Source organism: Choloepus didactylus, chromosome 5 (assembly GCF_015220235.1).
Source record: "Choloepus didactylus isolate mChoDid1 chromosome 5, mChoDid1.pri, whole genome shotgun sequence".
Classification (NCBI taxonomy): Eukaryota; Metazoa; Chordata; class Mammalia; order Pilosa; family Megalonychidae; genus Choloepus; species Choloepus didactylus.
In genome coordinates, this window is record NC_051311.1 from 19,900,874 (window position 1) to 19,922,100 (window position 21,227).

The 21,227-nt window shown below is 35.8% G+C and overlaps 1 long non-coding RNA gene across 1 annotated transcript in view; it reads right to left on the bottom strand.

The window, feature by feature from the left end:
* Window positions 1-21,227, bottom strand: part of LOC119533825 — a 106,840-nt gene that overhangs the window by 44,824 nt on the left and 40,789 nt on the right. The window lies entirely within an intron of this gene.

Genomic DNA, 21,227 nt, shown 5'->3' on the forward strand with positions numbered 1-21,227 from the left:
TTATCAAAGTGCTCTTCAAGTTTTGCATAGGGATGTATATGCAATCCATGCAATCCAAAATTAGTTATTTTGGAGAGCAAAGTGAAGGGGAGAGTGAAGAAGCAACAGAGAGAGTGTTTTGGAAATAGCTGTGTTCACCCCCTTCCCAGGGAAGGAAATATCTGTTAAGAAATACAGTATAATCTAAGAAATTGCTTATATAATCTGTTTTTATAATTTTGTGATCTCCTTTGGCATTTCCATGTCCGTGTGAGAAATGTAATGCATACAGCTCTAAGTAAATGAAGAAAAAGGCTTTTAATGAGGTCATAACAATTGAAATGTTCCTATTTAGACATGCAAATCAACATAAGGAGATTCACTGACAGTGGCACGTTTCCCAGTTGAGGAGCCAGGGATATTTTGGAAACAGTGCATGATGCTCAAGAAGAGCAGCCAAAGCCTGCTTATTCATAGGGAGTATCCCTTTGTTTTGGATTCAGTTTTTGCTAGTCCTTCAAATCCCTCCTTTGTTGAGGTTGGCTTTTCCACATGATTATGTCTCACTCTCAGACTTCAGATACTAGAGTTCAGCTTATAAACAACAAACTCTTCAGCACAGAAAGAAAATAAAAAGAGGTAAAAACAGACTACCATTCTCAGTGAATTCATTTTTTTCCAAAGGGATCTGCTCTGCTTTCATATTTTAAAAAAGCACACAGGGGTGTCCATCTGGCCCACTGAGCCGGTTCCCAGGGTTTAAGGTATGGGACTGCGTCTTTGCAACCCATATCATGTACACTCTGGTATAATAAAATATGCCTGAGGTTGTGCTTCTGATCCTGTACTGCTTTCTTGCTTCTCCTACTGTTACTGTTCCTGCAGTGCCCGGGGGAGGTCTACCCAGAACTGATAGAGTGCAGGGCCTGTTTGAGAATTTACGTTCAAAGTTGAGCTGTGGAAGCTTCAATAAGGGGGCCTGGGATTGAGCAGGAAAACAGTGCGCCCAGTCCCTCCCTTATGTTCCTTGGTGCTAACAAAAGGCCAAATCTACTAGAAAGACTCTGGTGTAGTTCAGAATCAGGTGTAATTCAATATGCAAAGATGTATGTGGGTTAGTAGGAAAGGCTAGTGGACACACACTATGCATGGGTTTTGAACTACAGCCTAAGGGAAACTTTGCAGCCTGCCCAAGGTCAACTCTTGGAAAAAAAAACATGAAGTAGAAGCTCATATATGGCATAGACTATCTTTTTCGTTTGTTTTTGTGTCCTGATTTTCCCCAAGGGCTTCCAGATACTTCCGTTGTTACCAGGTCACCAGGTCACCTCTGTCCTTTTTCAATGGTGCTTTCATCTTCTAGAATTTTCTTTACATACTTCAACTCATATTTCTTCAATGCTCATTTATTTCTGTCTCCTTACCTATTGATAAAACTTATTGGTCAGAGGTATTGAGTTAATGTAATTTACACTGCTGGAAAAATCAAAGATCTGAGATTAAACCACTTGTTCATTGTCAGTGGGAATATAAAATGGAGCAGCTACTTTGGAAAATTTGGCAGTTCCTCAGGAAGCTAAGTATAGAATTACCACATGATCTGATAATCTCACTTCTAGGTATATACCCAAAAGGATTGAAAGCAGGGACTTGAAGAGATATTTGCATATCCATGTCCATAGCGGCCTTATTCCCAATTGCCAAAAGATGAAAGCAGTGCAAGTGTCTATCAACAGATGAATGGATAAACAAAATGTGGTATGTGTGTGTGTGTATATTAATGGAATATTATTCAGCCATAAAAAGGAATGAAGTTATATGTGACAACATAGATGAAACTTGAAGACATTATGTTGAGTGAAATAAGCCAGACACAAAAAAGACAGATACTGTATGATCTAACCTTATATGAATTCATTAGAACACACAAATTTTTAGCATCAGAAACTAGAATATAGGTTACCAGGGGGTATGATAGGGGGGAGGGTGTAGGTAATGGTAAGTAATGCCACTGAATTATACAGTTAACATGGGAGATTTTAGGTTGTATATATGTTACCAGAATAAAATTTTTTTCTAAAAATCACAGAATTTCACAACACCAGTAGTGAACCCTAATGTATACTATGGAATACAATTAATAGTATAATAACAATAACATTGCTTCATCAGTTGTAACAAAATTGCCAAAATAATGCAAAGTGTATGTGTGTGCACACACACACGGCATTATTTTGGAAACTACTTTCTGCATGGTTTTTCTGTGAATTTACAACTTGTCTAATAAAAAAAATTTCAGGTCTTCTTCCTCTTAATCCAGCAGGTTTCTTTTTGACCATTTCAACATCACATTCCATCACAGTAATTCTTAATGGCTCAATTTTTTTTTAATCAGATCCATATATGAAAATATAGCTATTCCCATTCCCATTTTTGTTAAATGCACTGTAATGGACCATAATTTACTTTGGTGGTAAGAAAATTTTAATACATTCTATAATTTTTGTACATCATTTCTTATGAGGGTCAACCAGTTTCCTAGAGAAAAATTGCCAAAATTTTGTCTAACCGTGTCTCATATAATGTAGAATTAGTGGTTGCTACATTACTGAAACATTATCAGCAGCAACAGCAACAAAGGATTTGGGACTGAGAAATTAATCTAGATGTTCAGAAAAGGTGTGGAAGCAGTAACCAGATTAAACTGGCAGTATGAGGGAAGTATGATTTAAAAGTAAAAACTTTCCTTGAACTTTATCTCTTGAATTTGGTTACCGTTTATTCTCACATATCTTATAGTGTATTGGGGACATCAGTTTATCATGAGCTGGCTGGCAGAGGAGTTTGTTGAATGAACTCAAGAATAAATAGCAGCTCCATAACACTGAAAACGTATGAGGCTCATTATGTTTCAGTTATTGTTTAACAGCTTGGGCAGTGGAGTCCTGCTACTTTACTACTTATCAGGAATAAATTACAGTTTAGGACTTGGATTTTTCATGGTTTTCTCTGTATCAGCACAAATAAACGTGGCTAATAGGGCTATTTCCTGCTGCCTATTAAAGTGGCTGAGAGTAAAAGGGTTCCTGGCTGGTGAGAGAATATCAGCAAGATGAGAGAACTGAGTGTTTTACCTGAAAGTGTTTATAATATCAAGGGCTTTGGGAAATAGATGTCAGATGCTGCAAGTTATCAGCATCTCCTAACACTTACTTTGAGCTTTTGTTTTCCATCAGCTAAATAATGTTATTATTGCAGAAGCCATTAGCACTGGGGACTGAGAAAACTTAATGATTAAATAGGCAGAGAGAGCCCTTCCATCCTTAGATGCTGCCCACTGTCATTATCATCTCTATGTATTTTCCCCTTAATAGAATCTTGAGTGTTGGCTTTACAGGATTTGGGGAAAGTTCACCATTTTGCAATTACTGAAAAGGAAAGTGGAATGTCATTTCTAGGTCTTCATCCAGAGTGATTTCTTGGCTCCAATGCCTAAAGTTCATTTGCAGAAACAGCTCTTTAGTATTAGTTAACATTCAAGGAATAGTTTCAAGTTTTACAACTGCAAAAGGGTCATTATTTTTATCAGTGTGCTGGAGGTTATTTTGAGTCTGACTATGGAGAGCCTGATTCAATAAAACCTCAGCCTGAGTTTCCCAGCAGGTTGCTCAAACTATGGAAATTCAACAAGGGAGAGCACATGGGCTTCTATGATACTGAACCAAGGCCGACTTTACATTTGATCATTCTCAAGAAATCAAAAGGTACTTCGGGATTAGATGGCAAACCTTTTAACTAGAAATTCCTCTGCCCAAATGGCCAATTAGCATTTAGACTGTAGAATTGTATTATGTAAGAGGGACTGAATAATTGAAGAAAGAAAAAATATCTTCTTTATTAGTTAAAAAGGTAAACGAGAAACATGGAGTTATCATGAAATAAGCAGTCTTCTAGAACAGAGAAGGTATCACAAGGGTTTTGTTCCAAAAAAAGGAATAAAATGGAGCCAATTATTTACCCATTCTTACTTAATTGGCAAAATTAGCTCAAATGAATGATACTTGAAACTGCTCTCTAAATACATGTTTTGTTGCATGACATTTAGCAAATGATTCAACAGCAAATGATTCAACTGTTGAATCAATCATATTGATTGATTTAATTTTTTTAAATTATTTTATGTGCCAGAAAACAAAAATAAAACATTATATTTCAGAATGGCTCAGATTCAATTGTATGTATTCATTAAACCTTTGGCCTATTGGGATCTCCTTCCCAGTCTTCAAGTGTGCACCTCAGGGACTTGGAGGCCAAAATAGAATAGAAGTTAGCGTAGGGAAAAAAAAAAACACATTTCTGGCATGACTGAGCATAAACCAAAGTTTAAGACCTTCCAGAAACAAGGTTGAAAATGGTTCTTAAGCAATTCCTTAAAAACTTTCCTTATTGGTCACCATTTAATTTTTAGACACTGCTTTCACCATGCTCATTAAGTAAATAAATTTCTGATGTTCATTCTCCACCATTTACTGGCTCTGTTACGTACATTTGTGTAACTACTTAAAAAAACTAAAATGGTAAGCAAATATACTGCTGCATTGCTGCTGTTGCTATTGTACTTTGCAATGTTTTCCCCTCCTTGTCAGGCCCTCACATAGTATACAAGAAAGATTCCACACAGTGGAGTTTTGAATTTACTACAATTGGTGAAGGCCAGCAGTCTCCTGTTTAGGGAGAGATTTGATAAGGTGAAAAAGAGCATGACTGTGCACTCTTCATGGGAATCTGGGTCTTTTACATGAGTAGAGTAGATGGTTTTCTATGAGGTGAGGACTTACAAGATCCATATCTTTCCTCATCCACTTCACCTATTTCCTAATCCATCGTCTTTCAGTCTGATGAATTATTCCTGAAATTTTGCCATATGAATAATCATTTTTGTTCACCTGAATGGTGATACTCCTGAAAGGGGTGAGGTCATTTGCTTTCTGTTAAAAAGAGTGACAAAAGTAAATAGATGCACCCACATCTAAAAATTATTTCACATTGAAATATTAATTCAGGCTTATCACAGACAAATGGAGAGACAAAAATATTTTAAAACATTGCTTAAATGTAATTTGGAAATGAACACTATTAACATGTTAGCCTATCTTTTCATATCTTTATAAAAATGTGTGCATGTGTATTATTTCTAATGAATCTTGAAGTAGATAGTACACAGCATTTTGTAATTAGTGCTTACCTAGGTATGCTTTTTAAATATTCTGCGACAAGATCATTCTTATCGGTTTCATAGTGTTTGATCATGGGATATTTCATAATATATTTTAGCAGCTTTGTACTGTTTAACATTTAGATTATTTAAAAATTTCTCCCATTTTAAATAATGCTCTAGCAATTATATTTGTGTGAAAATCTTTGTGCACTATTTGATTATTCCCTTACTAGAAGAGAATAGTAATATTCCCATAGGGTAAATTATTTTAAAGCTTAATTATTATCATTACCATAATTATAGTAATAATTTATATCCCTCTGAAATGCCAACTATTAAAATTGAAACACATATACACATTCCTTACAATGTTGTAGGTACCATGCTATCACACATTACTTCTCTTAATCCTTAAGAAACATTGTGCAGTAATAATTTGTATTATCCCAGTTTAATTGATGAGGACATTGGGATTTAGAGAGGTTAAAGAGCTTGCCCAAGTTCAAACAATCAGTAAATTGTGGGCTCCTTACTCTAAAGCCACATTCTCAAATGAGTTGATGCAGTTTGGAAATTATAATATAGGGGCAGTTCTGATTTTCACAAGACTTTGCACCTCAGAGGGAGGATAAATTTTGAGGATAGGGGCCAGCTGTGTTAACAGTCTTTCAATGAGTAGAGTAGACGGTTTTCTATGTGGTAAGAAACATGTTCCCACAGAGGCTCAGAGAGAAACATGGCTTCACATTGTCCTGCTGGAAATTAATGTAAGCAATTATATCATTTTCTGAGCCCAGAATCTACTTTTCTTTTACATATAAATATAAAAAACTTTTACAGGGTTTAATATACACTAAATTTTCTGACAATGCAAAAATTATGTAAGTGAAGATAAGCCTGTATTTTGTTCAGAACTTTACCAAGAGTTCAAGATTTTGGAAAATCAAGTCACTGTTGGCGTCACAATGGTGGTAAGTAATTTCCAATACAAATTACATGTAGTAATCTGAATTTGGATCAGCCAATTTCATGGTGATTCTAGGTATAGGTGTGAAGGGAACCATTTTATAATCTCTTATGTTGAACATAGTTTTTATTATAAATTACTATCTCTTTATTTACTTTTATTTTACATTAGGACATTGTTTTGGTTTGCTAAAGCTACTGGAATGCAATATACCAGAAATGGGTTGGCTTTTAACAAAAGGGATTTATTAAGTTACAAGTTACAATTCTAAGGCCATGAAAATGTCCAAATTAAGGCATCAAGAAGAGGATACCTTCTCTGAAGAAAGGCTGCTGGCATCTGGGGTTCCCCTGTCAGATAGCAAGACACATGGCTGGCATCTGCTGGTCCTTTGCTTCCATATTCCTGTCACATGGGAGGGCACATGGCCAATGTCTGCTGGTCCTTCACTTCCTGGTTTTGTTTCCTTCACCTTCTGATTCCAGTGACTTTCTCTCTGAGCCTCTGTGGGAACTATCATAGCATCTCTGGGGCGTTTCTCTCTAAGCTCTCTCTCTCCCTCTCTCTCAGTGTTTCTGCCTTTTATCCTCTCATAAAGGTGTCCCAGTAAATGAATAAGACCCACCTTGAATTGGGTGGGTCACATCTCAATTGAAACAACCTAATCAAAAGGTCCCACTCACAATAGGTCTACATCCACAGGAATGGATTAAAAGAACATGGCCTTTTCTTGAGTACATAACAGCTCCAAACTAGCACAGGTATTATTACAATTTCTTAAAATTATTTATGTACATTATATTATCAATTTATTTCCTTTCAAGAGAGTGAAGAGGTTTTCCAAACAAACTATCAGTTATACAAAGAGGGTATTCAATCTGATAGGAATGAGGATGGCGAAATGTACATGTCTGGGAGCAGGTTGGGGGGCGTTTTTACTTGTTTAATATGCACACACATGGAGGCACACACATGCACACAGACACACAGACACCCATCCTGAACTCTGTAACAACACATCAGTATTTTTCAAATTGTGGATATTGATCTTTGGGTGAGCCGTGGCATCAATAAGTATGTTTAGACCAGTATTTTTTAATGAAGTGACATAGAAAAAAAGTCAAATATCATATCATAGCATGTCATATGGTAATCATTTTGGTCCCTGCTTTATGTACTTGTGCTTATGGGGTTCTATTCTAAAATGTACTTTTTACTTTGGGTCAAAAGTTGAACAATATTATATTACACTACTTCATTTTTACAGTGAAGTTGTAAGAAAACAAACCTTTAAATTGTTCATCATGCATCTCTACCTGATTGTGAAAGTTGGTGTTGATGGTGATGGACATGGGAGGAAGAAATCTGGAGACAGCAATGGGCTCTCCATGTCTTGTGCCCTCTCTATCACAGTTTGCCTGAGTGGGGCTAATCATGCCTGGCATAAAGTAAATTCCTTGTCCTCTTTCCACCACCACTGAATGTCTTTGCCTCTTCTCTAGCTAGCAGAGTTTTTGTTGTTTGGTTTGCACCATTATTTTGTTTTACAATTGCAAAAAAGTTATTCTCCCACATTCTGCCTCCCTCTGCTTTGTTACTATCCCTCCCCTTCATTGCAGTTGGGTCCAAAGACCCTATGTGCGCTGCTCCTACTTCATCCTGGCTTCTCAGATTTCCCCCATTTCAGGGATCCATAAGGTGCATCTTTCTTTTCTGCTTCTTTGAAACATACCTGGTATCTATTTCATAACTTGGTGCCTTTACAGAAGACCAAGCAATTTTTTGACATGTTCATTCAGACTAAAATATTAATGGGTTTGAATGTTATATTTCCTAGGGGATGTTTTTGTTTTTAAAGCAAGAAAAGTCTTAATGAAAAGGAATGAAAGCAGTGAAGGAGATCTATCTGGCTGGGGTGAAAGAGGGTTGTAGCAATTTAGGGATAGATTTTTTCTTAAAAATGAGGCTATGAGGGCTGCTGACTAAACAGAAGGCTAATCTTGGTTAAAGTTCCAAACACTATTTTAATCTATTTTAAACATGCCAAAAATTAAGCCATTACACTATTTTTTGTGAAATATTAATTTCTAAAATGTACTTGTAATTGAAGGCAAGTTTAGAAATAGACCCAAAGAAATCCTAGTTCTGTTGACAATACAATAGTCTCCTGGAAAAATATAATTTGAAAAGTTAAAGTCCTCTTGATTTAGCCCTATTCTTTTTTTTGCTACTAAGGCCAAGCTGCTACTGAGTTTTTCTGAATGACACCCAGATTTTTTTGTTTGGATTTTTCCCTTCTCTTTTTATTGCAACTATATTTGTTTTATCTAGATGGATTATTTCAATAGCTTCACAAATTGCCTGTCCCTCTCTGATTCATGCTGCACACTGTCAACAATTTTATCTTCCAAGAGCCTAGAATAAAATGCAATTTTTCCCTGACATTTAATTTCCTGGTTCAAAAATCTAGCTCTGTATTTCCTTTTACTTAACGAAATAAAATAAAAGCTCACTGGACTAGTCCATATACTACATCTGCTATAACTTTGCTCACATTTAACCGTCTTACTGGAATGTGTCTCCCGACAATCTCTGAAGGCCCAGATTCTTTATAACCTTCAAGTGACACCTTGAAGAAATGCCACCTTATGTACAACATCCATAATACTCTTTCCAGAAGATGAATGTAATCTTCCTCTCTTTCTCCTCATAATTCTCCTAACGCTTTGTCTGCATTTATCTCTTGGTTCTCAATGAATTTTTTATCTTTTAATATTTTCAAAATTGAGGAATATTTTACATACCAGGAAATGCACGGCTCTTGGGAATACAGATCAATGTGCTTTAACAAATGAATGTCCTTATGTAGCCACACCTTTACAGAGATATAGAATATGTACATTACTCTGGAAATTTCCCTTGGATCATTTGCAATCAATCCCTACCACTGCTCCCTGAGAAATGCTCCTACTTTTCGAATGTCTCTCACTACAATTTTTTTGGTCATGTCTAGAACTTCAAATAAATGGAATCATCCAATATTATAATATTTTCTTGTTATAGTGGCTTCTTTCACTTAAAATAGCATGTTTTAAATTCTTTCGTACCAGTAGTTTATTCTTTTTAACGCTTGGTTGTTTTCACACTGGATGAGTGTACAACAATGTGTTTATCCATTGATGAACATTTGGAATATTGCCAGTTTTTTTTTTTTTTTTTTGCTATTATGAAAACAACTGCTGTGAACATTCTTTTTATAAACATCTGTCTTCATATGTCATGGATAAATACTTAAGGTTGGACTTACTGGTCCTATAGTACATATGTATTTAATTGTATAAGAAACTGCCAAATCATTTTCCAAAGTGGTTGAAGCAGTTTACACTCCAACCAGCAGTGTACAAGAGTTCCAGTTGCTCTATCTCCTCATCAAAGGCTGGTGTCTGTCCTTTTAATTTTAGCCATCTGGTGGGAATGTAGTGGTTACTCATCAGATTCACAATTTTCATTTCCCTGATGACTAAATATGTTGAGCACTTTTTCATATTCTTATTAGCAATTCATAAAGCATCTTTTGTGAAATCTCCATTTAAGATTTTTGTCTGCTTTTCAAAAAATCTGTTGCTTGTCTTTTCATTATGAATTGTAAGGGTTCTTTATATATTCTGGATACAAATTCTTTTTTAGATACATTTATTGGAAATGTTTTCTCCAAGTCTGTGACTTGGCTATTCATTTCTTAACCATGTCTTTTGATAGCTGCAAGTTTAAATTTTGATTATAACTACTTATTAAACCCAAAGTAAAAAATTTCATTATCTCAAATCCTGTCCAAATGCAGATAAGGCCCTGTCAGTGAGATGCCTCAGATACAGTTTCTACAAATAAGAAGATCTGTGAAATAATAGACATGTTAACTGCTCCTCTTCCCACATATTATGGTAGGATAGATAAAGAATAACAGTTCCAGACTCCCCATTCAAAGAGGAAGGAAACAGGAGGCACATGAGATATCATTGGTCATTAGCAATTCTGAAGCACATGCAGGTACATTTTGTCTGTTCTTGGTTGGAACTCTGTTCTACTGAGTTAGAATGAATCAGCCTTGCTCTTGATTCCACACTCTGGTTTCTTGGTTATACTCTCTGAGTCATTTTTCCATTTTCATTTTTGAATGAAAAATTCAGACCATTTTTTTTTTAAAAAAGGTTAGTGTTTTTAAAAAGAGGTTACCTGAGTAATTTCCTTAGCCTACTTCCTATATATGGAAATTCAGAGTCCAATGACCTGTTTTTATTTTATGCTGTCTATTTTTTCCAAGCTAGTAGTGTTTCTGTCAATACCATTCTCTTTAAAACCTGTTGGGCTTACCATGAATCTTTTTGCTTATGTCTTTAGAAACAGCGCCTCCACAAATATCAAGATAAGCCATTCTGTAAATCAAGCTGTATGACAGCTGTGGGGCCATTATTGTTAAAATTATTAGAAGCTGTGATGTTATAATGGAGAAGATATGAAGCACATCCACAAGAACCTCAAAGGGATAAACTAATTGAGATAACATCTTAACTCTTTTTGAAGTCTTAACATAGAGTTTTACAATCATGCCCTTGAATTCCTCTTTAGATCATGCTTTCCTAACAGAACCTTCGATTTGATCTTTGCTCTGATGTCCTTTATTAATTTGAGAATCCCGGAGACAATGGAAATGAGAAAGCTTTATTTTCAAACCCCGCAAGTCCTGAGTCCCTTATATTTAACACTTTTTTCTCTAACTAATCTCCCTCCTTTTACATTCTGCTCTAAGCAGTAGATAAAGCCAGGAGGTAACTTCAATAGACCACCTGGAAATCTCCTGAACTAGATCATTTGTTTCTAGTGTATTTTCTATACTCAATGTTACAACAGGTGTCAGCCCTGCTACCTTTTCTACTGCTACATAATAAGAACCCACCCAACTTCCTTCAGCTTTCAATAGCATTTACCTTATTTGCCTTCACATGAATGATATTACATACCACTTCACATATCAGATGAGAATTTATCACAGCATACTATTACCAATCCCCTCATCCTTTATGCCACAGTTCTTAGGTAATTTATTTCCTCTGTTATAAGCCCCACAAGATATTGCTATTAGGTTTCTTTTAAACATGTATGTTTCTAAAATGAATTTTAAAAGGAGAAAAAGTCTTTCATGTCTACTCATATATTTCCTACTTCCATTGCTTTTCATTTCTATGTGTATTACAAATTTATATTTGGCATTATTCTCCTTCAGCCTGAAAAACCACATGTGTTATTTATTTTAGTGCAGATCTCTGGTGATGAATTCATCTAGCATTTGTTTATTTTAATGTGTTTATTGCAACTTGGTTTTTGGAGAATATTTTCACTGGCATAGAATTCTATTTTGAAATGTCACTTCTTCTTTCAGCGTTTTTAAGATGTCATTCCAGTGTCTTCTGGCTTGCATTATTTCTGATGAGAAGTGCAATCATTTTTTTTCTTCCATTTTTTCTCTATTTTTGATACCTTCATTTTCTCTTGCAAAATTTTAAGATTTTCTTTTTATTGGTTTTCAGCAGTTTGACTATAATAGTTCTATAAGTTTTTCTGTTCATTTTTGAGTGTATTTAATCTCCTTGGTGCTTATTGAGCTTCTTAGATATATGAGCTGATATTTTCAGAAAATTTGGAAAATTCGTGAGTTTTATTACTTACATTTTTTTTCTGACTATTTCTCTCTTGTTTTCTTCTGGGACTCCAATTACACACATGCTCAATACTTGATATTGTCTGGCATATCATTGAGATTGTGATCATTTAATTTTTCAGGAAGTTTATTCTATGTACTTGAGTTTTGATATTTTCTATTGCCCTCTTCAGGTTTTCTGATAATTTTTTTCCCTACAGTATCTAATATCCTACAAAGAAAACATAGTGCATATTTATCTTCAATTGTTTTATTTTTCATGTTCTAGATTTTACATTTAATTATTTTCTATGATTTCCATTTCTCTACTGTTTCCATTTTGCTATCTGTTTCCTCATCATGTTCATGCTTTCCTTTAAATTCTTTGTCCACTAATTACAACTGTGTCCTCTCTGGGTCTGTACGCAACTACTTTTTTGTTCCTGGTTACGGATCACATTTTACTTCTTCTCTGTATATCTAAAAATATAGGAATTAAAATTATTTTGGACACTGTAAATACTGCTTTGTCAAAAGCCAAGATTTTGTTGTCTTCTTTGACAAGTGTTGGGCTTTGTTTAGCAGGCATTTAATTTACTAATTGCCTTTTTGTTTATTAGAGTGGATATAAAAGTTTCTCATATGGGTCTAGAGTAGTCTTACTTATAAAGTGGGGGCTTTCTGAGGTCTCACATAAATGTGTGGGGGGTGTTCAATGAGTCTCTGGGTGCTGCTTATTATTTGGCAAATGATTTAAGTAGACACCTATGGAGACTTCCACAGCTGCTTCTTTGCACAGCTCCCTCCTTTCCTTTTCCTTTTCCTACAAATTCCAACATTTCCAACACCCAGAAACCGATTTCTGCCTACTCATCTCTTCTTTGCTTGGACACTATGTCTCTGCATTGTGTTCCAGAAAGTGCCTCCAGGCAAAAGGCTGAAAATCATGGAGCTCACTTTATGTGTTTTCATTCTCTCATTGCCCTGCACTGCTTGTGTTTCACTTTTATAGTTGCTTATGTTAAGAGAGTTAGTCTGATAACAGTTATTCTGTTTTGGCCTGAAGAAGAAGACTCTTTTGATGAGATTTTTACTTTGCATTGTAGTTATTCTCATTCATCCTCATCTCTCTTGTGAGACTGGAAGCTTCCCAAGAACATAATCCATACTTTTTCATTCTTATGTTCCCTCCAGAATATTGTGCACTAGCCTATGTGCTAGCTTTTGTTAGATATTTACTTCGATTAAGTATTTAATTGAGAAAATCTTTTGAATGAATAGAAAAATGAACACTACAGGAATTTCAAGAATAATTCCAAGTACCTTAACATTTCATACTCATGCTGATTTTCTTTCACTCACAAGTCCTTCTATATACTGTCACAATCAAAGGAAAACCTGAGTCCTAATACTCCCTTCCTCCTCCTGCTGCTTCCCACATTTTATGGTAATCAGAAAGCATGCCGACACTAAGGAAAAGGGAGAAAAGGTAACTAAGCACCATTTGGTAGTTTGAGTATTTATTAGGAGCCTATTAGAATATTACTTTCTATTTTTTGGTGGCTTTTAGGGTTGTAATTCTCTAGAGCTGCTGAAGCCCATTTTGAATCATCATACATAGTAACATAGATAATGTCATCGTTAATGATGACTGTGAGAGTTCAGTGATCAAGAAAAGTCTGATGAAGACAGTTCTGACAAAGAAACATCACTGACATTTAAATCACAAGAAAACATACACGTTCTACCTCAGTGCCCAGTCAAAGTCTGATGCTACACATAAACATGGAGGTCTTCCTTTAAGCTAGAAAATATACTCCATTTTCTCTTTTTAAGAAATGTAAAGTTATCTATAGATAAGAAGATACAGAAAAAGAAGTTTGCAGCTTTATATTGCATAATTTATAGAAAATTATTGACTTGTCAGTGAACAGTTATCCTGATGATTTTATAAGGTTCCACTCAATTGATTTATTTAAACACTTCTGATCTTTAATTCTCTCCTTCATCTGCTTGACAACTTTGCTAATTCTCATACCTGTGTAACTCCTGAAATCTCTATTTTCTCTTCTCCTGTTCCTAAGAATATCACACGACCTTGCAGGTCATGTCCACTCCAGAGGTTCCCTAAACTTTTCTGGGCTCCTTTGCTTTTTATTTAACTCTTTTCAATTTTCTTATAAATTCCATGCAGCACTTGTCCTTTTTCCCTGACCTAGCTCCTCAGTCTAAAAGTTAATTTTCCACTGCCTGCTAAACTCTCTTTCTGGATATCCAAGGAGAAAATTTTCTTATATGTGACAAATTACAAACAAAATGTAAACAAACAACATATTGTTTTCTCTTTTGTCTCAAGTTAGTTTATGGAATAGGTCTTTGTAGGACTGGGACCCCCAAGTCATTCTGATCCCCTTTTCTTTCTCTCCACTCTCAGAGTCTATTGTGAGAATTGGTAGTCACTTACCAATTCTTAAAGTTTCTCTGCCAAAATATTCTGGCTGTCCTCCCCACTGATTTTCGTATCCTCCCTAACTTCTTACAGAAGGAATCATTGTTCTATGGATCTGTGGTATCTACTGGACTCTGGTGTTTCTTCATGTCATTAACCCTATGTCTCCCATTTCATCAGATTAGTATTTCTTGATATTAGTACTGATGATGTTATTTTCTGCTTTAAAAATAAAACTTTAGAGTCCTCCCATTGCTTATACATGCTTATAAGCATCCAATATTCAATGACTGCATTCAATATTCAGCTACTTCCAGAATAGTCCCATAAAATAACTTTTTTATGTTATCCTCCATTGCTTCCTATATATATATATATATATATATATATATATATATGTATACATATGTGTGTGTATATATATATACGTGTGTGTGTGTGTATATATATATATATATATATATATAAATATCCTGTTATGCCCAAAGTGGAGTATACGCAGGTGCCTGAATGTTTTTCCAACTTTCCCATTCCTTTGTTATGGTTAATGCTGTTCTCCCACTAGACACATCTTCCCTCTCCTCTTTCCCTTTGTATCAACCTGCTGAAGCCTTACACATTGTTTAAAATGGATGGTACCTCTTAGAAGGTATGCACTAAGTTTTATTCATTTTTTTAATGTATTGTATATTATTCTGTAGTTATTTCGTGTCTTGCTCCTTGAGAATGCTTTCTTCCTTGACATCCTTCATGATTGCAAGGTATTTTATTCTCATCACATAAGTTTATGTTAACCAATGTGCACAACCATTATTTTCACTTCGATTATTTAAGTCCTTTCTGTAAAGCATTTCACTCAAGGGTTATTTAGAGCCCCATGCTCTGGATCAAGCTGGAATTATGCATTCTGCCATGAAAACTTGCCTGTTCCTTTTCGTGAAAGTCCTTTCTGCTAAAGAGCTGAGATACACCAATGGGTTAATATACTACTTCTCTCAAAGTAAAAAGTATTGGCATTTACAGGAACTTTGAGTAGATAAGGGGTGACTCACCTCTAAAGAATTTCTGACTGAGTGGCACACTGATAGGGGAGATATTTTGGGGCTGGTACAACTTTCAGTACCCCACATATCACACTGTATAAAGGGCTGACAAGTTTATCTATGTCTGGGAGAGAACATGGCAATCCGTTTAAACATGTACACATGCACTCACTCACAAATGTGCCACTGCCCTCCAATCACTTGAATGCAATATTCCTAAGATGGATAGGAAATGAAAGGTTCAGAATACACCTGACTTTGTTTCCACAGGTTGCTGATTGAGGCCCAGAACTGTGTGGGTCTGGGTTCGCACAAGTAGATGTTTAGTTCAATTCACATCCTTAATGAGTGGAAACATTAGTGGAAAATATAGAGTCTTGGTGTTCTAGGGCTGCTGTAAAACTAGCACAGACTAGCTGGCTTAAAAAAAAAAACAGAGGAATTCTTTTCTCACAGTTCTGGAGGCTAGATGTCTGAACACAAGGTGTTATCAGAGACCTGCTCCTTCTTAAAGGGTAGACCCCATTCCAAGCCTCCCTCCTGGCTTCTGGTGGGTAGCTGGAAATCCATGACATTCCAGGAATAACTCAATCCTTGCCCTTGTCACCAGACTAGTTCTCAATCTGTTTCTCTCTTGCTGACTGTGTCCAAATTTTTTCTGCTTACAAGTTCACCAGTCATGTTGATTAAGGGCCCACGCTAACCCAAATCCAGTTTGGCCTCATCTTCAAGATCCTGTTTCTAAATGGGATCACATTCATGGGACTGGGATTTATGACTTGAACATATCTTACTGGGGGACATTATTCAATCCATAAAATATAATGGAATCAGAAAAGGAAGTTCTAGCAACCCATTGGAATATGAATACTTTGAGATCCCCGCCTCTACCTCTAATTGTAGCTTTACATCCGTCTTTATGTTATATCCCCTGTTTTACTGAGACCTGCAATCTTCCCCCCTCAAAGATCAGTCTCTGCCATCCTATGGGAAGAATAAAAAGTTTCAGTTTTACTGACTCTTTCATATAGTCCTTTGTCTCTCCCTTATTACTGTCTGTGTCCCACTGCTGGGCCATCAAGGACTGAAGGGAATGATGCAGAAAATAAACAAGGATTCTTCTGGTCACTCATGACTGAACAGACCAAATATAATGGAACATAAACAGCAAAGTAAAATTATATGTTAATAAGTTATAAGGTTTCCTGAAAGGAATCGCGTCACAGGAGGAATGAATTTAATGTTTTAGTTAACTTGGTACTGGAGATTGACTCATGCCCTCCAGAAAAGTTATGTTCAAATATTAATCCTCATGCCTTTGGATAGGAACCTATTTGTAAACAGGACCTCTGAAGATGTGTTTTTTTCTAGTTAAGGTGTGGCCAAATTGAATGAAGGTGATGTTCTGGTTTGGTAATGCTGCCGTTATGCAAAATACCAGAAATGGATTGGCTTTTATAAATGGGGTTTATTTGGTCACAAATTTACAGTCTGGAGGCCATGAAAATGCCCAAATTAAGACATCAACATGAGCATACCTTCATCAAAGGAAGACCAATGGCATCTGGAAAAACTCTGTTAGCTGGAAAGTCACGTGTCTGGCATCTGCTGATCCCGGGTTGCGTTCTAGCTTCTCTCTCAGCTCCTGTGTGTTCTTCAACATGTTGCTCTTGGGGCATTTTGTCCTCTCTTAGCTTCTCTGGAGCAAACACTGGGCTCACATCTCCAAAGTGTCAGCAAGGGTCTGCTTTCAGCGGCTGTCTCCAAAATGTCACTCTCAGCTGCTCTGAGGTCCTTCTATTTGTGAGCTCTTTTATAGGACTCCAGTGATTAAGTCAAGGCCCACCTTGAATGGACAGGGTCCATATCTCCATGGAAATAATTCAGTCAAATATTTCACCCACAGTTGATTGAGTCACATCTCCATGGAAACACTCAATCAAAGGATTCCAACCTAATCAACACTACTACGTCTTCCCATACAAGACTGAATTAAAGAATATGGCTTTTGGTGGGACATAATATTTCCAAACTAGCACAGGTCAGTCTTACTCTGTGTTACTACAGAATTTAAAAAGAGACGTAACTCAGATGACTGAGTTGGGGAATCCAGAAGTTGTCTTAGGAGCCAAAAGTCTGAAGAGAGCTGAGTAAGATCTCCACATGACAGAACTATCCTCACCAGGATATTACCTGACCCTGGGGAAAAGCATGTCTTGAGTTTGGGCTTCTAGCCTTCAAATCTGTAAGACAATAAATGCTTGTTGTTTAAGCCAATCCATTGGGTGGTATTGGTCACAGCAGGCTGGCAAACTAAGACACTGTGACTTTCTCATGTAGTTCATTTTTAATCCTTAACCTTAAGGAAACACACTCCACTCAAAATCTGACTCTGCTCTTCGTTTAGGTTCTCAGTTGGAACTGCTTGCAAACCTCATTTCCAGGGAGAATGTGGTCCTCCAATTCTGGTTCAATCTTTCTGTTGGTGAAAACTACAGTGCTCCAGTATCTTTACTTAGCGATCCATAATCCATTTATTTAAAATATTAGCTTTTGTTAGAGTAAATATGGTGTAATTCTGTAATGAAACTGGATTTTTATTTATAATAATAGGGTTTTTAGCCCAGATTTTTTCTAGATACTGTGCTGTGGAAGCCCACCCCACCCCCACTACCAATCAACAATAAAGACATTGTAATAAAAATCATTTAATTAGTGATCCTCCTTTGATAGAAGGAGTGGTGGTAATGGTAGCAGTGTTTTTTTTCATTCTTTCCAACATATAAATATGCAAAAAACCACAATATATATTTCTCAATCTCTTTCCCTCTCTTCATACATAACCTCACACACAAATACACACACACACATACATGCACACAGGCTCACACACTTTTAGCAATTAAAAGGATAAATTATTTAATATAATCTTGGCATTAGCAGTTAGCAAGTTAATTCAGAGAATGCAGGAAACCTTGCTATAGAACTTTAAAAGACTATTTTATACAAAAATCACAAAGCAGTAAATTGATATAGGCAGCTGGTGATAGTCACTACTGAAAAATAGGTCAGAATAAATCTGAGAGTCTTACCTGGTTTTGCCATAGACTTCAACGTGAGTCAGTTTTATTGAACCCCCAAAATGTTGAGTTAATGAGTCATAGATAGAAATTTATATGTAAACAGTCATTTAGGTGAATGATTAAAAATCTTTCTTTAAAAATATTTCTGGATGTTACTGGAGACTCTAAAAATAGAACTACTTATCTCCTTGAGAACCAAGAAAGTGAAAATAGGACCCATGCAAAGGAATAAAAGTTACATATTTAAGTCAATGACATTAATTATAATAACATGATATACATTAATGCTAAGAATAGAAAAGAATACATAGCACTTGAAAAGATGCTCAATATCACCAGCCATTAGGAAAGTACAAATCAAACCACAAAGGGATACCACCTCACACACACTAGAATGGCTATTATTTTAACAAAATGGAAAATAACCTGTGTTGGTGAGGATGCAAAGAAGAAGGAACAATTGTTGGTTGTTGGAGGGAATGTAAAATGGTGCAGCTGCTATGGATGACAGCAGTTATCTGCTGGCAGTTCCTCAAAGAGTTAAACATACACCTACCAAATGATCCAACTATTCTACTTCTAGGTATATACTCAAAAGAATTGAAAGTCAGGCTTGAATAAATACTTGCACATCAATGTTCATAGTAACATTATTCACAATAGGCAAAGATGGAAGCAACCCAATACAAAGAAAATATGCATATATATACAATTGAAGATTATTCAGCCTTAAAAAAGAATGAGGTTCTGATTCATGCTACTGCATGGAAGAACCTTGAATTATCATGGTGGGTGAAATAAGTCAGATACAAAGGGGCAAACATTGTATGATTCCACTTATATGAACTAGAGTATGCAAATTCACAGAGACAGAAACAGGATATAGGCTACCAGAGAAAGAGGGCAGTGGAAATGGAAAGTTAATGCTTAATGAGTGTAGGGTTTCTTTTTTGGAGTAATGGGGGTGGTTTTGGTAATGGATGGTGGTGAGGGCCATGCTAATTTGTGAATGTGATTAATCCTACTGAATGGTATGCTTGGGAACAGTTGATATAGGAAAGTTTGTGATATATATTTATATGTATATTTCTACAATTAAAAAGGAGCAACTAAAGATACAATGACAATGAAATGCAATATATGATCCTATACAGGATCTAGTAATGGAGAAGAAAAGGCTTAGAAAGATATTTTGGGGATATATGAAAAAATAGAATAGAGACTATAAGCTTTTTATCAATGTTAAATTTCTTGAACTTGATAACTGTACTTAAGGTGGTTACATAAGTGAATATGTTTTTCTTGGAAATGTATTTGGAGTATATTGTGTTCAAGGAGCATGATGTATACAACCTACTCTGGAGTGTTCACAAAATAGATTGATGGATGCAGAGATGATAGATAGATAGATAATTGATAGATGTATGGATAAAGTGATAGGGCATATAGGCAAAATGTTAAAATTGGCAGATCTGGGTATCTTGGGGGTGTATGTTGGAGTTCTCTGCATGGTTTTTGTATTCTTTTTGTGACTATCCTGTAAGCTGAAATTTTTTATAAGAAGTTTGAAGAAGAAATTGTATACACACACGTCTGTCAGCTTATCTCTATCTATCAAGCTAACTACCTAAATATACGCTTTTCATATAAAGCCATAAACATATGGCTTTAGGAATACTAGAAAATAGTCCATCAATGGCACCAGGCATACTCTTCATTCTATTTTCTTTCTTACCCTTAGTCTGAATTGTTTCCATTATCTTGTCTTTGAATTCACTGATTCTTTCTTCTGCAACTCCAATCTGCTGTTGAAATCCTCTAGGGATTTTTTTATTTCAGTTATTGTAGTATTTAACTACAGTATTTCTATTTGTTTTCTTTTTAAAATTTCTATCCTTTATTGAGTTTCTCTTATTGTTCATTCATTATTTTCATGATATCAGTTAATTCTTTCTCTGTGCTAGCTTTCATTTACCTCCTTGAGTATATTGAAGATCTTTTTTTTTTTAAAGACTTCGTCCAGTATGTCCAAAGTCTGGTTTTCTTCATTGACGGTTTCTGGATTTTTATCTTGCTCATTTGGATAGGACATCATTTTATGTTTCTTTGTTTGTCTTATAATCTTTTGTTGCACACTGTACATTTTGATATTTTAGAGTGTTAACTCTGAGTATGGGTCCCTGAGCTGTTTGTTTCTTAAGTTTGTACTCAGATAGTGATATGTCAGATTTCCTTGAGTGCCAGGAGCTAACAAAAAAAAAAAAAAAAAAAAAAACCAAAGCAACAAAACAAAACAAAAAAACACCTTTCACAGTCTTTACAGTTGATTCTGCATTGGTTGGTGCCCTCCTTCAGAGTTTAACCCTTGGTGCCAGTTTGAATGTATTGTGTTCCCCAAAATGGCATTATTTTTGATGCAGTCTTGTGTGGGCAGGAAATGTACTGGTGTTGATTGGGTTGGAGACTTTTGAGTGGATGTTTCCATGGAGATGTGATCACTCAAATGTGGGCAAGATCTTTCATTGGATAATTTCCATGGAGGTGTGGCCCCGCCAATCCAGCATGGGCCTTGATTAGTTGACTAGTGCACTATATAAGCTCAGACAGAAGGAGGGAGCTTGCTACAGTCAAGAGGGAAACTTTGAAGAATGCATAGGAGCTGAGAAGAGAGGAGCTGCAGATGAGAGACTGTTTGAATATGGCCATTGAAAGCAGACTTTTTGCTCCAGAGAAGCTAAGAGAGAAAAAATGCCCCAAGAGCAACTAAGAGTGACATTTTTGAGGAACTACAGC